Raw genomic sequence first — 16,807 nt, 5'->3', positions numbered from 1 at the left:
TGTGGGTAATGAATTCACAAATGGTTTAAATTCATTGAACTGAGCTGCTTTTTCGAAAATAATAATTTTATTTAATAGGGAGCAAAAAGGCCTTCTGAATGTGGTTGTAATAAGTAAGAAAATATTTAAACCAGTTCAGTTTTGGCAAAACCAGGCTTTCAAAAATTATTAATGCTGTGTACCAAACTTTGTGCACGTTTTTTAGAATATCACCACCATAAGACCACCACATTAAATGTTAACATTTTATTTGATTTTACTATTTTGAACTCTTAAGTTTGAATACTCAGTCCACGTTCTTGATGTCTTTCCTTGCAAAAAGAGACAGAAATGTGCTCATATTTCAGTGGATAATGAGGTTCCCATGTAACTGCTTAGTATCAGATGTTGGGAATTGCTGGAGCTGAAACCCCTGTGTACCACTTGTGAGGTCCACTTCAAACACATTTCAGAGAGAGTAGGCTCAAAACTTTGTATAGAAAACTTTTCACAGCAACCTCTTTTCACGCTTTTATCAGGGTTTCATCTGATAAATATCTAAAAGCATTCTGTGTTCTTTCCGGTTTCTTTTTTCCTCACAGAAAAAATCCAGTTCTTTCTGTCCCACAACTAATAATTAAATGGAACTATAATATTTCCCATTTCCTCAGTTTCCCAGATGTATCTTGTGTTTATTTCTTTTTGCGAGTAATCAAGAACTAACATTCTTCGCCCAAAACAATGAACTCTAGAAAGTCACTTCTCTAAATAGAAAATGATAGGAACTCAAAAAAAAAAACAGAGCTAGTGTCTGCCTTAAAGAAAAAGATTTTAGTGGGGTTTTTTCTTGTTTGTTTAGGTTTTTTTTAACCAAAGTTAATTTTCCTAGTGCTTTATGTTCATTTTTATTTCAGAGATTTGTTAAAAACTACCATGTGTGTACTTATGCATCATGTCAGTAAATAGCCATATCAACTTATTTATGAAAGAGCGGTAATCCTACATTTACAAACATATTACTAGATGTTCCCAGCTTTTTGGCTGGCAGATAAATGTATTATGTAAACAAAATGCTTTATTGAGGGATGCCCTATATCTGGAGAGAATATTAGAAATCGATAGCAATAGAGACTGAAAATTAAGTAATGTGGTTAAGCACCTCTGAATGATGCCATTTTAAAAGTTGATTAGAAAGAAATATGCCAATTGCTATGGAGCCTATGCTTGAAATAGAAAGATGATTATTCGGTTTATGTCTGCGACAATGAGGCGATCTTCAGAGCCATAGAATATGTTGTGTGTGGCTTGTCAAGAGAGACGAGAGTGGACCATTATTGACACAGAAGCTCCATACTGTACACAAACTCTAAGAGAAACAAGTTTAAAAGAGGTTAAGAAGCTCAAGATCCCCACTGTTCAGATCAACTGGGCTAAAGATGAGTAAGGAAACAGTCCAAAGATGTAAAGGGGATGACCAGAAAGGTTTACTTGATGCTGCTGAGCGAAAGCTACTTAACCTACTAACCCAAGGTGATCAGCCATCAAAGAAACTAGGTGACCATTGTAGATAGACCAACATACCGTAAATTCACAGCAACATTTGCAATATTGAACCAGCAACAAATTCTATTTGACACAGAAAACAATTCCTAACTAGCAAGGACTTGGCATAAAACTAACAGGTCATGGATGAGGGTTTTGGTTTTTTTTTTGTTTTGGTTTTGTTTGTTTGTTCATAAAACTAACAGGTCATGGATGAGGGTTTTGGTTTTTTTTTTGTTTTGGTTTTGTTTGTTTGTTTGTTCGTTTTAAAAGCTCTATTCTCTAAAATTTATACCTGCAAAAATCTTTCTTATGCCAGGCGTCATTCTGAAGCCAGCAGAGATATTTATGATTAAAAAAAAAAGTCAGAGTAGGAAGAAGAATTAATCTGATCCACCAGGTACTGCTAATAGCTACAATAAACTCTTTCTCTGACAATGGTTTCGAATAACCAGATGTAAATTATTATTATTATCAGCATCTTGCTTAGAGAACTGAACGCTGCTTTTCCCTTGGTTGCACTGCCAGAGGTTTACTTTCAAGGAGTGCATGCCCTCCCTCATTCTTCCCTGCTGGAAGAACAGGGATGTCAGACTAAGCCCTACTGTGATTTACGAATGTGAAATAGGCAAGAGAAAAGATTCTCGCTCTTTTGCAGCTCCTGTTTACATCTACGCCAATGAACAAGAGAGATAAAATGTCAATATGCCCTTAAGGAAATTTGTCCTGATTTCCATTATATAATGATTAATTTAATTCTCTGCATGAGTCTAAATACACTGGAGTTAAATGAATAGACCAATCCTGAAAATGTGCTGAGACACCAATATTATTACAGTAATAGTAATTTTCCTCTCCTTTTTCTAATTTGCCTAGAACTTTTCTAAGACTTTGAAACACAGAAAACCCTTGACTCTATTTACCTTTTAAGAGAAGTGTCCTGTCTGCATTGAATTTTGTCATATTTTTAAGGTTCTGAGGTTTGCAAGCTTTTACTTGTACCTTACTCAGATCAAGGACTTGATGCAAATCACTACCATAGATATGGAAGGTTTGCCTCATGCTCTCAGATTTCAGAAGTAATCCAGTACTAATATGAATGTCTTTATCTCTGTCTAAATTTCCACGGAGTCATGCATTCATTTCAGTAGCTCTTTTCTGCCCATGTCATACCACTGGCATGATAAAATACCCATTTTGAGTCAATCCCCTGAACTGAAATAAACTGATGTTCTCCACTGAAATATGGCCATTCTACACTGATGTTTTGACTGCGTATTCTTCCTGATAAAAAGCAAAAAGTAAAAGGAAAGAATGCTAATTTTGCTTTTTAAAGTATCTTGAAGTTTCAATTTTTTATTTAGTTCTACTACTTCATTATTTTTTGTATGCTTAAAAAACGTGAACGCTTACAATCTATGGGTGGCAATAAAACCTTTGAGAAGTGTTTCTAATAAAAGAACAGTAGCCTGTGAAATGTGCTGCTGTGGTTTGCAGTAAGTATAGTGGTTCACCTTGAACAGTTCTTTTATTGAATACTTTGGGGCAAGGATGTCTGATTGTGTGTAAAAGCTTCTCATGTATGGTATGGAGACCTTGCCTGCTCCTTCCTTCGTGCCCTTTTCCTCCTCCTCTTTTTATTCAAGGATGCAGCTGCCAGACACAGAGCCGTGCTCCTGTACAGTCTTCCCAGGAGGCCTTGTGAAATCAAGTTGCTCGCTGTGTGCCAGCATGGCTTTTGTTCCTTCGAAGGCAGAGCTAGGAGCCTGCTTCCACTGCCAAGAATGCAGGCATAGTATGCTGAAAAAAAAAAAAAAAAAAAGGGAAAAAAAAAATCCCTCTATTTTATTCACTGCACTCTTTCATCTTTTTAAGTAGCTGGCATCTGCAGCTGGTTGTGGCAGGGAAAACCTACAAACATAGCACTTGATGTTAATAAATGTGTTTGCCATTAAGTGGCTGTTGTAATGCTTTGCTTGTTTGCCTTTCTGTGTGCACTTTCATCCTTCACTGTAACACTACTGCTGCCTTGTAATTTGTCTCAGACATTTACATTGCTGGTTGCAGGTATACAAACCTCTTAGATCAAGTAACTGCTCAGACACTTGATAAAAGGATCCGTGTAGGGTCTTTCCTATTCTGTCTGCCAAATTCAAGCACAGCCTTGATGCATGGAATACAAACTGCCTTATAGTCACAGACCACGTTTCACTTCTCCTTGACTCCTGACTGAATGGTACAAACCATTAAGGAGTTTATGTGAGATCTTTAGTGCAACCGCTGATTTTACCAGAGTCTAACGATGTCTCCTGTGACAGCTTTCTATCTCTCCAGAACAGCTGGAGCAGCTATTCCTAGAATCCTCTGAGTGAAGTCCATATTTCAAATAACTGAAAGAGGATCATATAACAGGGCTCTCGGTGGGATGGCAGCCATTATCTCCTCTGGAGCATGCCTGCTGGAGAGAGAGAAGGCGTCTCAAAACAACACATCCGCAGTTCTTTCAGCTGTTGGGGACATGATTTCGTACATGCAGAGGGGACACCTCTGCTCCTGTCTCAAAACTGCCATCTCTTCTTTCTCTTCTGTGCAAACTCTGACAACTTGATAAAGTCAGACTTGTGTTAGAGGCTGACTATGAAAGCTCTTGCAACAATTTGGACCTGATCTATAAACAGAAGAGGATGTTCAGCCTGCTCTCTGATGCTCTGCTTAAGCAGCCTGTCTCTTTTCAGCAAAGCAGATAAATGTATGCTTAACTCTTGGGCACCTTAGCACGACTTAAGCATATATTTGGTAAGATTAAGTGCTGTACTGAACTGGGATGACTTGAGTGTGCAGGAGCCTAAATACAATGATGTGTATGAGACAAAGGGGTCTAAGTAGAGGGAAAGTCCTTCTCACCTTCTCTTGGTTACATCTGGGCTATGAATTAACAAAAGGAGAGATGGGAAGACGTGTGTCCTTTAAAGATTTTTCACACAGGCTTACAAATTTTGGCCCTGCACGTAGTAGAAGGTATCATAGGAGGCAAGTGTAAGTGGTAGCTAATGTCCTTTCTCGTAAAAGCGTCCTGCTTTTTTTAAACAAAACACAAACAGATGAATTATGGCAGTTCCTTCAGTTGCCATCAGTAACAGTGAGGTTAGTGTTCTGTAACTCTACTTCAGCTTATGGCAACATGGTTGTAGGAAAATTCAGGCATTTTGATGGTTGCAAAGCAACATAATCAAGGTAAGTGAAATTAAATTCCCTCTACGCTTTCTGGTGTTCCAGCTTGTGAACTGTCAGACTTCCAGAGTTATGATAACCTCACTGACGTATGCTGTTGTGGGCTGAAAGATGATGTGCTGTTTGCAAACAAATTAGCAGGTTTGCATTGTCCCCATGTGTGTTCTGCCCTGGTATTCTTTCTTCAGCTGAAGACACTGACTTTTTTGTCAGGCTGGCCTCCAAGGGAGAGAAACTTTCCGTGCTTTTCAATTCAGCAGCAGGAAAGAAGCTTTTCATAGTGGGGCACATGTAAGATACATGCTAAAGAGTGACTAAGTAGCTAAAATACCTTCCCAAGAATTACTTAAATTAACTTAAAGACCTATGGATTAATAGTTTAGCAGTGTAGAAATATAACAAGCAGGAAGCTTTTCAGACCCATGTAACACAGGGAGTAAAAAGAGAGCAGTAAAAGGAGAAAATGAGGCAGAGGCTCCATTGTATTGTAAGGGCCTGAGGGCAGATCTACAGCCCAGTGGGAAATCAGGAAGCAAGGTAAGGCGGAAGGAAATCCACAACAAAATGACATGCTGTGGGGCCAGGCTTGCCTTATGTCCAGTTACTGAGAAAACACCCGAAGACTAAGACTGATTCCTCAAAACTGCTTGTCTGCCTTGCACCAGAGAACAAACTAACAGCAAGGGACCTCTCTAACAAGTGTAGAAATGTCTGAGAGAGACCTGTTGGTCTCTCCCCACCTTTAGGATTCCCTGTAAAGCCATTATTTCTGGGATGAGACAGAGGGGACAGCTGTCTGTAGGCTGCAACAGTGGTAAAGGGCCAAGGGGAGCTGACAATGAGGGGTGTAAAGGACCAGTATCCCCAGAAGAAGGGGATCATTGTTTGATTTTGCTTTGTCTTTTCACCAAGGCAAACCTGAATTGAGCACTCAGTTGCTATTATTTTGATTTGCGTCGATATGTTTCTTCTAGATGTTATAGGCAGTTCAGCTTTACTGTCTGTCACGTGTCCTGTCTAGATGCCATGGCATGAAGATTTACTCGTTCTTCAGGCTTATCCAGAGATCTGTAGGTTGCAGCTAAATAAATGGAACTATTCTTGCATATTCTGAGAAAAGAGAAAAGAAGAATTTTGAGCAGTGTCCTCAGCTCTTCTCTGCATTTTAGCTAGGCTTTGCTATCTAATATTTTTTGATTGAGAATTTTCACTATTCTAATTCAGTGTTTCAAGACATGTGAGTGGTAGGAAGGATGTGTTTTGTAAGGTGTAATTATCTCTTTTTTGCAGTGAGCTCCTCAATGCTGCTTTGATTGTGATACCTCCACATCGCCTGATTAAATCAAAGCCAAGTTAGAGCATTAGGATTAAGGACGTAAATTAATTGTAATTACATCAGAGCCAGCCAAATTAGCGAGTCATCAGTAATATAAGCAATGCTAAATGGCATCTAATTCTGTATAATAATTAATTGGGTTCTTCCACTAAATAAGACCCGACACATTGGTCCTTTATCAATCCACTAAAGGCTGGTTAGCCTTGGGCACTTCTGACATGAAACAATTACAAAGGTTCTAAAAAAAAAAACCAACATGTTTTTCCCCATTTTCATTTTAAGCTCTGACACCCTGCATTTACAAGCTTCTCCTAATTTTCAATTAATGAGGTCCTTCCACTCTTGGATTTCTCTTATTCCCTGTGATTGTCATCCTGGACATCTGATTGCCAAAATTATGCTGCCCATAAAGCTTGGAGAGAAAGAGTCTAACAAGCTGGAAAAGGCAACCAGGAAATTTGACCAGAATGACCATTGAGGGTAGGTCTAATTTCTGAGGCAATATCAAAGCTGGGTAAATAAAGGTGAAAAGGAAACCTTTCTGTAGGGCAGTAAACATCAAGAAAGCAAGACGTTATTTAAAGGATCATCCAGTTACAGACTAAGGAACTCATAATTTAGGCTGCATATCAAGCAGTCTCCCGTACTCTTCTCTTCCCTGCCCCCCCCTCCCCCTTTGACGGGGAGATATGTGAAAATTGGAATAAAACCTCAAGGGAAGTGGTGGGATCATCAATATGTAGTCTTTTGAAACCAGTCTAGAAAAAAGCAAACAATAGCAGACATCCTGTAGAGTGAAGTCTGAAATTTGCAGGTGGCTGGGCTAGCAGATCAATAGGTCTTTATCATTTCTAACAGCAGCAGTTCTGTTCCATATCTATTCTAGAGATGCTGCTGTTGGCTTTTTACCACTGGAAGTGATTTGTTTCTTGTTTGTGTGGCAGATGAAATGCGCTATCTAGTCTCTCAGAACGGCATGGCTGCCCTCCTGCTGCTCCAAAACCTTTCCAATTACAGATCCTGCACAAAGGAAAACATATTAGCTGTTCTGAGACCTTGGATGTAGTCTGGCTAACCTTTGTTCGGGGCAGAACCTCAAGGGAAGCAAAGCAAACCCAAAACCACCTTTGTATTCTTCAGGTCCATCGAGTTGCCAGGAAGTAGCTTGGCATTGCTCCTAAGGGTCACAGAGTCCTTGATCAGTGTTTGCCGTCATTCTGGGTGCTGTTGTACTGTAAATATTACATACCGCAAATCTTCCTAAATAATGTTCTGGTTATATCATGGGCAAATTGAATTCAACTGTTTCATTTTAAATTGCAACATGTAGTATTGGTGCCATCTTTAGTGTCAGTGTTCTAGAAAAGTGGGTTTGGGCATTAAACCCTGAATCCCATCCTTCCTGGGTGGTTTTACTCAGAAGAAGGCTTTGATTTGAAGGCTTTTTGGGAGATTCAAGGAAAGTCGAAAGAAGAGGATCTGTAATCATGTAGCCTGTAGGGAATAGTGTCTGGATGCTGCTTTTAGAGTATGTGAGATGGTACTTTGACAAGTGCTGTGGAGTGTAGCACATTCTCCACCAGCTCTGCAAAGGTATAGGTTTTAGACAGACAGTCATTTTACAAACTGGTTGTTGCCTCCAACTTACAGCTTGCTTTCGTCTAACAGTTATTCAAGGTGGATTTACCCTTTGTGTCTGACTGCACTGAAGCAGATTAGGGAGTACTCATATATTCTTTTTGTCCAGCTAAAAAGCAAAAGAAAGGGGAAAAAAAATATTTGAACTGAGAATTAATCAGGGCAGCAAATTCAGCTCCAGAGGACACTTGAGTGTGCCGTTATGTGCATTTTTGAATGAGGTGCTACCTCAATAGGCTTAACGCAGTGTGCAAAGCTAACTGTCTGTATGACTTTATGGGTCAGGGGCTTTGTGTTTTGCAGATGTAAAACTACAAGCCAACATGTTTCTGTATTGCTCTTTATTGCCATATGTTTATCAAAGAGTGCCATCTCTAAAGATAAAAATGGTGCCTCTGACTTTTAATGCAAGTTATACATTACTGTTACTATTATTATTACTGTATGTCATTCTGCTTTTCTCCAGGATTTTTTCCTCACCTTTTGAAACAGGTAACTTTAAGATTTGATAGAAAAAGTAAATAATACTGAAAAAATACTTTCTATAATAATGTATTCCTTGTCCAGCATCTGACATATGCTATTCAGTGTCTGTATTTAAATCTAAGGTTCAACTAGTTTTATTTTAAAATATTTCTGATGTGGTTTTTTTTTTTCCTCTTAAATTATTTTTACCGTAATTCAATGCTGTTGTGCCTTTCCTGTAATATTCCTTATGGAGAAGTCCTCTTCATGTTCACTTACACCAGAGGAAGACAGGGTATCTTTGTAACACATTTGCCTAATTGTCAGATATCATGAATTGAGGAAAAATGGTGGCTGGGGTGAGACCTGCTCCTGTTTGTTCTACATGATTTGCTCCAAAGATTGCTTGCTCCTGAATTCACCTTAGAGCATCCTACTTTTAAAACCTGCCAGTGCTAGTTCTGCATGAAGTAGAGCCAGTGTTACGGGATTTTTATAAATAAAATCCAGTGACATTCATAGCCCTGTAATCAATTACTTGGCCACTTGGCCAAAGATCTGTTGTACTGTAAATGTTTATGCACTCAGAGTGCCTCAAGGCCTGCATAATCATTTGGCATACACCATTTGGTCTACAAGTGTAGCGTGGCCTTGCTTACAAAACGTGTTCATGATGGCAACTGGTAGCAGCATGCTGCAATGTTCAAGGGGTAATGGAAACGGTGAATTTAGTCCTGGCCATGACAGAATAGGTGAGTAATCTGAGAATCTTTTAACCGGAATGTTTTCTACTGAAATATATGTTCCTATGGAAACATATGTGAAAGGAAAGATATGGAAATATGTGCATAGACACATCTATACTAGAAAGTATATTTTTCTAGATTTTATTAAAAATCTTAAAAAATTGTTCACTGAAATTCATACTAATTGAAAGACTGGATGCCCTGTGTTAAATTATGAGAGATGTTATTGCTTACATGTTTGGGAAAGACAATATGAAAGGGATAAAAAGGTTCAGCTGTACTGCACAGCACAAAAGTGAGAGGAAAGAAGAAAAAAATATCATCAATAAAGAAGATTCTACCTCTAAGTCAGATTTATTAGCGCTCTCTTGGCTTGCTAGCTGCCTCCTTCATTTCCAGTGCTACGCTGCCACAAAAACTGTCTTACAACTACTTGCAAAATGAAGAAAGGGTTTGCTATGTTCAAACTATGTCCATGTGGCAAGTTCTCAAAATTTTGTCACACAACATAAAGCTCCATAATTGAGAGCAAAAATCTCTTGCTTTTTAAAACTTATCTCTTGATTTTTTTGCTAATGCTTATTGACACGAGGGGTTACCAATTTCAAGCAATTGCATTATAACACAAAGATATTCAGAAACAAATATAATCCCTAGGATTTACAGCATGTAAACACCTTCTCCTTTACCTTTCCTAAAAGCTTTATTCCTCCATTGGCACTTTCTTTTTGTACCATGCCAAGCACCAGGTTTTAATTGTGAATACTTTGTTGTATGAGGAAAAGAATACTCTCTTGTCATTGGTTGTAGAACCTAAAAAATAATCTCTAACTTGATAACAATTCTGCAAATAATGTAGAATCATTTTATGTTGGTAAAAGAAAGTACAGTGTATGTCCAAGTTTTGTGATAATTCCAATTTAAATAAGTAGAGCATCAAAGCTTGCGTTTACTGTGGTTCACTGTATTTTATTCCAGTGTTAAATACCTGTCCTCCCGGCAGTAGAAGCCTGTTTCTTGGCATCAAACTGTGCCTACGCTAGCACAAACAACTAGTATTGGGAGGAATAACAGTAGTGCCTTCTGATTCAACCTTGGGAGGCCTGGGCAAATTGCCACAGATTACATTTTAGCAAGCCAGGTAATAAAAAAATGTTTTTTCAGGTCTGCTGTATCTGAACTTTAGCAGTTATTGTCCTGCTCTTAACAATGAAATGGAAAAGGCTTGTTATTCGAACACTTTGATTTCAGGTGCCTGTCTTTTCATTACCATGGAAATTATAGCTATGAGCAGTATCATTTAAAAAAAAAAAGGGAAATGCATATTTCTGAGTTTCAAATGACTCCTTAAATTACAACACTTCAAGAAATTTCTCTCTTTGGTTCAAGATAAATTCATTTTACATATAAGCAGAGAGAGACACTACATCAATGTAAATAATTAACTATGCATGACTAAGACTACCTTACACTTACCTTCACTTTGAATCATCATCCATCTGGTTATCTTAAAAAGTTTTGTAACCCTCAGTCCATTTCACACCACCTGGGACACGCTTTACAGAAGCTTAGGTGAAGTGGCTTGCTCAGATTCATACTGGTCAGTAGTAAAATAAGGAATAGAATCCTCTAGTCCTCACTCCTAGACCTGAAAATCCTTTCACGTTGTGGCAATTTTATTTCACAAGGCAGTATATACATGAAAACTTGAAACCCTGAATTTTCCCAACAAATGAATAAAATCATACTTAATAGTTGTGGTGTTGGAAGGGATGAATCATGGTTTGCAGACACTGTATTGTTGAGTTTTTTCCCCTCATTACTAACATTCTCTTGGGACAGGCTTGCCTTATACATATTCGGATGTGACACATCCCACATGGTCCTTCAATTTAAACCACATTTTTCTTCTTTCTGCACCATACTTGTTTTGTATATAATTGTGTACAATAACGAATTTAAGAATTGTCACTGCAAATTGGGATTATTAACAGAAGTGAAAGCTGCAGGGGCATGTCTCATATATTGCTTCAACCTTTCACTTTCCAGATGTTTCCCTCCTAAAAGGTAGTAGAACCTGGTCCAGAGGGAATCTTTTATTCCCTGATGGGAAAGGGATTTGAACTGTTGTTTGTTACTATGTGCTATATGACTCTAACAAGGTGAAATATAAGAAAGAGGCAATCCCACAAAAAATCCTGTTGCATGCATTTTTGTTTTGTGAATGGGTGAAGCAAAGGAGATGGGAGGGGAAGCTTTCAGATTGGGGGAAAGTTGTTCATGTAGTGAAAGAGCTGGGATAGATCTCAGGAAATTTGCTGTCTATTCCTGCTTCCTGTTATTGTAATCTTGGGAAAGTGACTTCATCTGTATATGCCTCCTCTGCTGGTGTGTAGAATGGAGATAACCACTTCTTTTGTCTGTCTCGCCTGTTTCATGTCTGAGCTTACTGGGGAAGAGACACTTATGCTACGGGATTTCTGAGGAGAGACTCTTCAGTAGGGTCCTAATCTCACCCAGGGTATCTGAGTATTTCTAGTTGCGACAAAAATAATAAAAGCTCTCCAGATTTCTGTAGGGCTACGCATTATGTTTTATAGCTGACTGTGTTATACTCTTCTAAGGCCAGAAACAGATGGTGCAGTTACATATGGAGGCTGTATAGGAATCCTGACTTATTTGATGCTTTATTTTTTTCCCTTGTCACCTAAGACTTTACATTGTTTATGAAAAGTAGGTGGGGTCAGAAGGCTGCATCCAACATACGTGCACAGAACATCATTGGGCTCCCCAGCTAGGTTTTCCTCAGGTTAGGTACTTTTAGGAGTCTTCCTGCTCCTCCTTATGATAAGGTGCACAGCTGCCATTAGCATAAACGAGAACTGCATGCACACTTGGAGGAGAGAATCCATGCCTCTGGGCATATTTAAATTGCTATCAGACCAAGACTTCTTCCGCATAACACAGGGTATGCGTAGAACATGGTAATAAAACTGAGAGGCAAAGGACTTGTTTAGGAAGGCGTGTACGTTGCTCTGTGGGGAAGCTCTGCAGAACTTTGAAATCTCTGCCAACATGGAGAGAAACATAGATGGCAGGCAGGAGGAAATGTCATGTTTGGGGAGCACACAGGCTATAGTACGCCTGTAACTGATAGTTTGGATTTCCTTTGTAGTATACAATCAAGACGTGCTGCTGAGAACGATTAGCTGCAGAAGCAAGATGCTAACTTTTTTCTTTAAATCTCTTTTCCTTCCTGCATGAGGCTTGGAGGTTGCTGTGCTGCCTCTGACTTTCCAGTGACCTTGCATTAGGTTGTACTGAAGAGGAATAAACTGAGAGAAGGCAAGATTAAAAGGCGTATCATTATATTTGAGGGAGTGGAAATTGAGTGCTAGGAAAGTGCAGAAGGGTCTAGTGCCTGTGCTCCAGTCCTGGCTCTGACTTCCTCTCTAACTAGTTTGATTCACGTTAGATTCCACTCTGCAGAGTAAAGCAAAATTTTATATTTTTCTTTTTATTTTTTTCTGTCCCACAAAGTACTGTATGACTTTTCCCAAATAAGGACTGAATGTAAGAATATAATTAGCAGCAAAAATTCAAGCAGATCATTGATTTCAGGTACTGAGGGAGATGGCTTCTTTGGGAATACTCATTTCCTTAAAATATTTTTCTGGATAAAAGGGAGAGTGTTGAATTAATGAGTTAGGGACAGTCCTCATGGATGGCTACACTATGGGACCTGTGTTCTGAGAGATGAGCATACTCAGAGGTATTGGGCCATGCCAAGTTTCTCCTGAAGATGTCTGGAGTTAAGGACTTCACTAGATCAAAAGATTGAACCTTGTATGATAAAGTTGAATACAGAGAAATGAATATAACTCGTTCTAAAGTGCATTAAAGACTTCTCTGTCATTAGAAAGGTTGGATCACCTCTTATGTCACAGGTGCAAAGGTATCCTAACTAACCTAAAAACCAGGGACTTTTCAGCCATGAGGAGCATGTTTCAGCCCCAATGTGCTGCCCTGAGGCCTCTCTACAAGTAGGAAGAGGAAGACACAACTGTGGCCTCTCCACACGACTGTGACTTGTGGCCGCGCTGAAAGCTGTAGGGCCAGTGGCCATTGATACCAGTTAGAGAAACCTTTTGGAAGCTGTAATTTATACCATTTATGTTCAATGCACAGTCGATCTATGAGGTGAAGGTAAACGAAGGCAATTTAGATCCACCCGTCCATAAAATAGGTCACCAAAGAGCTGGTTTAATATGGCACTAGTAAGAATAGGCGTGATGAGATAATGCTGGAATGTGATCAGATGAATGTATATAATTTCATGTAAACAATGGAAGCGGCTTTTAGTGGAATTTTGTAAAGAACGACAACGGATCAACAATGAGCCAGTTTCTAGACCTTTTAATGAATACACTGTGTTTAATACTGGGAATGGAAGTCTGCATATGCCTGTAGCTGATTTCTAATTAAAGGATAGAAGGTTCAGCTGAAGAACAGAACTAAGAAACATGCATTCAAAGCATTAGGAATAGCCCACTCATTTAGTGAAGCATTATTATACTTCTATCTCTTGGATATCTCTTTAGTTTTCTGAAGTTAAATGTGATACATATGGGAAATAGATTGAAGTACATTAATTGCCTTATTCATCACATCATTAAAATTATAGGTCTTGCTGCAGACTAGCTGCAACGTCTTATTGTGTTTCTGGTACACATCATTAATAAAAGCACTCCTGCTAGTGGTATGCAAAATGTACTTTCTAAATAACTGTACAGCGATTTGGGGCTCACTTATGCAACATATTGCTACAAACTATTGTAATACCCCTGGCACTCGCTGAAACTCATTGGGCTAGTGATGGAATTAATGAGGCTGGTGGTGCTGCAGTATGCTGAGCACGCTCCCCTCCTTCCCTGCTCTTTGTCTGCGGCGAGGCTCTTGTCTTTCAGAGCTGGCTGCCGCTCTGTCTCCAGGGCTGAGCCTGGGATCAGATAATGAACAGCATATCAGTGCGGCGGAGGGGGTAGGGGGTGATGGGAGAAGACTTATTATTCCTTCACTCTCAAACAAAACAAAATCATTGAACTGTCAGGGTCATTAAGGACCCTGAGGTTGTCATGGAAACGACCTTTGGGGGTTTATGGCTGTTAATGCATGAGTGACTGTCTGTATTATATGTGTGTGGAAGGGGTCACCGTTTTCTTGGTGGCTTCTAAAAAAAGCTGGATTGGATGGCTAATGTTCAGAAAGGAATCTCTGTGCTCCGCAGTGTGACTAACTATTTTGAATGTAGCAGACTTTGAAGGGGGAGGCGGGAATGAAAAGCTTTACTGACAAATATTTAGACAGAAACATAATTACTCTTGAATTTTGTTTCAGTAGCAATGCAACTTTATTTCCAAGTTGCAGGAAATAAAGTCAGATTCCCTCATCTTTTTAGGACATTTTAAAAAAAAACCCACCCAAACAAAACAAAAAAACCACTGAAAGCAAATACTTTTGCATCAGATTATTTCAGGATAGCAACACAGAGCAGTACCTAGGAACTGACAATAAATTTTAGAGCTGTCACAGCCAGAGAGAAAAAATGTAAATGTATACAGCTAATATAATCTTCCTCACACAACCTTGGGCAAGTAATTTAACTGTTGGTCCTGTTAAAGTCAATGAAAATTGTCAATTGACTCCCAATTTTTAATAACAATGCTTGTTGAAAATGAAGGATATTTGATTTTGGGAGTATGATTTTAAGGCTATAAGTACCCAGAAAGAGAAGTTATGGTAAAAGTACACCAAACATCAATTTTGCCTAATATTTTTTCCACTGTCAACTAGAAGTCATTCTGGAATTTTGTTTTATTAGCTGCTTTCTGCTGTATGATTAACAATGAGACAGTTATACTTCAAATTTCATCAGAGACTACAGCATTTGTCTCTATATGAAGAGATTAAAGAAGGGGGAGGAGGACAAAAAGGCAGCAAAGCAGGGATAATATTAATGATTTCCTTTACAGGCAGTGAGGATAACAATCACCCAGAAGCCAGAAAGACTAAGGATGAGGAACACTGGTAGTAATTTTTTTTTTACTTGTATTGCACTTAATATCTATTCAGTTTGACTTTTCAAATCTTTATCCCTGCAAAAAGTTCTGTGTTTACAGTATATTGACAAAGGAGCTGGATTCTTCTCCCCACCCCTTCCACCCCTCCACTTGTTAGATGAATGAGCGTGATTGGCAGATTAAAACTGGAGGTTGACTTTTACTTAACCCGTGCAGTAGAGGAGGAAGCCTAAGTTTGTCCATGATGAATTCAGTACCCTTGATTTCACTAATATTTTTTTTGAGTTGTCTCAGGAAAATCACATCATCTTTCTTGACTCTCACCCATCCTTTGTAAAGTAGAATATTCACACTTCTGTATTTCATACACACCTTTTATTAAAGATCATAAGCTACTTGGGTAATACATCAGAAGACCTGCATAAATAATCCCTGACAGCACGGTCAATAGCAGGATGCTAAAGACGGCCACTTCATGGCCTTATAACCTGTCTTTCCACCTATTTGTGCAGCCTCAGAAGTTTCTTAGAGTGGTTGGGCACAGCAAATACAATGACAAAGTTGCTGAAGATCATAATCTTATTAGTTGTGCTTGGTGTATTTCAGATACTCTACTTTCTTATAAGTGCACTAGTTACAGCGCATTTTTGTTAAATAGATTAAGATAAAAGAATATCACTGAATCTGTTTGAGCTACAGTTGAAGTGAAGTAGTTAAAGGAACTGGATTTATTTATGTTGATGGTTGTGTTGAAAATATTTAATTAAACTAAGGGAAAAAGGTGTTTGAAGAGAGTCTTACTAGACTTTCTTTCCCCAGACTCTTTAGGGTTCTCTATATGTCAACTGCTAATGCGGGATTTGAGGTTTTCTGGCCAAAATTGTCTTCGGCGTTGTCTCTTATTTCAAATATTCTTGTACTGAAGGAAAAATAAGTTGTGAAAGCTCAAGATTGAATTTAGTCTGGCTCAGTGTCAGATTTCATAGAATCACAGAATACCAGGTTGGAAGGGACCTCAGGGATCACCTGGTCCAAACTTTCTTGACAAAAGCACGGTCTAGACAAGGTGGCCCAGCACCCTGTCCAGCTGAATCGTAAAAGTGTCTGATGTTAGGGAATTTACCACTTCCATGGGAATATTATCGCAATATCTGATTATTCTCAATGTGAAAAATTTTCCTTGTGTCCAGTCAGAATCTCCACAGGAATAACTTGTACTCATTACCCCTCGTCTTTTCCATGTGACTTCTTGTGAAAAGGGAGTCTTCAATCTTCTTTGTAGCTACCCTTTAAATACTGGAACGTGGCAATAAGATCTCCCCCAAGCCTTCTTTTCTCAAGGCTGAACAAACCCTGTTCTCTCAGTCTTTCCTCATACAGCGGCTTCCAAGTTCTTGGGTTATCTTTGTGACCCTTCTCTATCCTCTCCAGCCCGTTCACATCTTTTTTGTATAGCAGGGACCAAAACTGAACAAATTATTCCAGGTGTGGCCTGACAAGTGCTGACTAGGGTGGGATAATGGCTTCTTATCTCTGCTGGCGATGCTCCTGTTGATGCAACCCAGCATCCTGTTGTCTGTCTTTACCACAGCAGCACACTGTTCATGCACATTGAGCTGTGATATATGCCACTCAGATTTTAGTTAGTAAGCTAAATTTAGTTTAGTAGGAGAGTTTCAGTAAAAGACTCACCAAGGATAAAATTTGTATCAGAAGAAATGAGTTAGAGCTGCAGTTGGCACTGGTGTAAACTGGTTTAACTCCATCGATTTCTCCTGAACTGTGCTCAT

Source organism: Calidris pugnax, unplaced genomic scaffold (genome assembly GCF_001431845.1).
Source record: "Calidris pugnax isolate Ruff unplaced genomic scaffold, ASM143184v1 scaffold196, whole genome shotgun sequence".
NCBI lineage: Eukaryota > Metazoa > Chordata > Aves > Charadriiformes > Scolopacidae > Calidris > Calidris pugnax.
Note: the sequence above shows the minus strand (reverse complement) of the source record.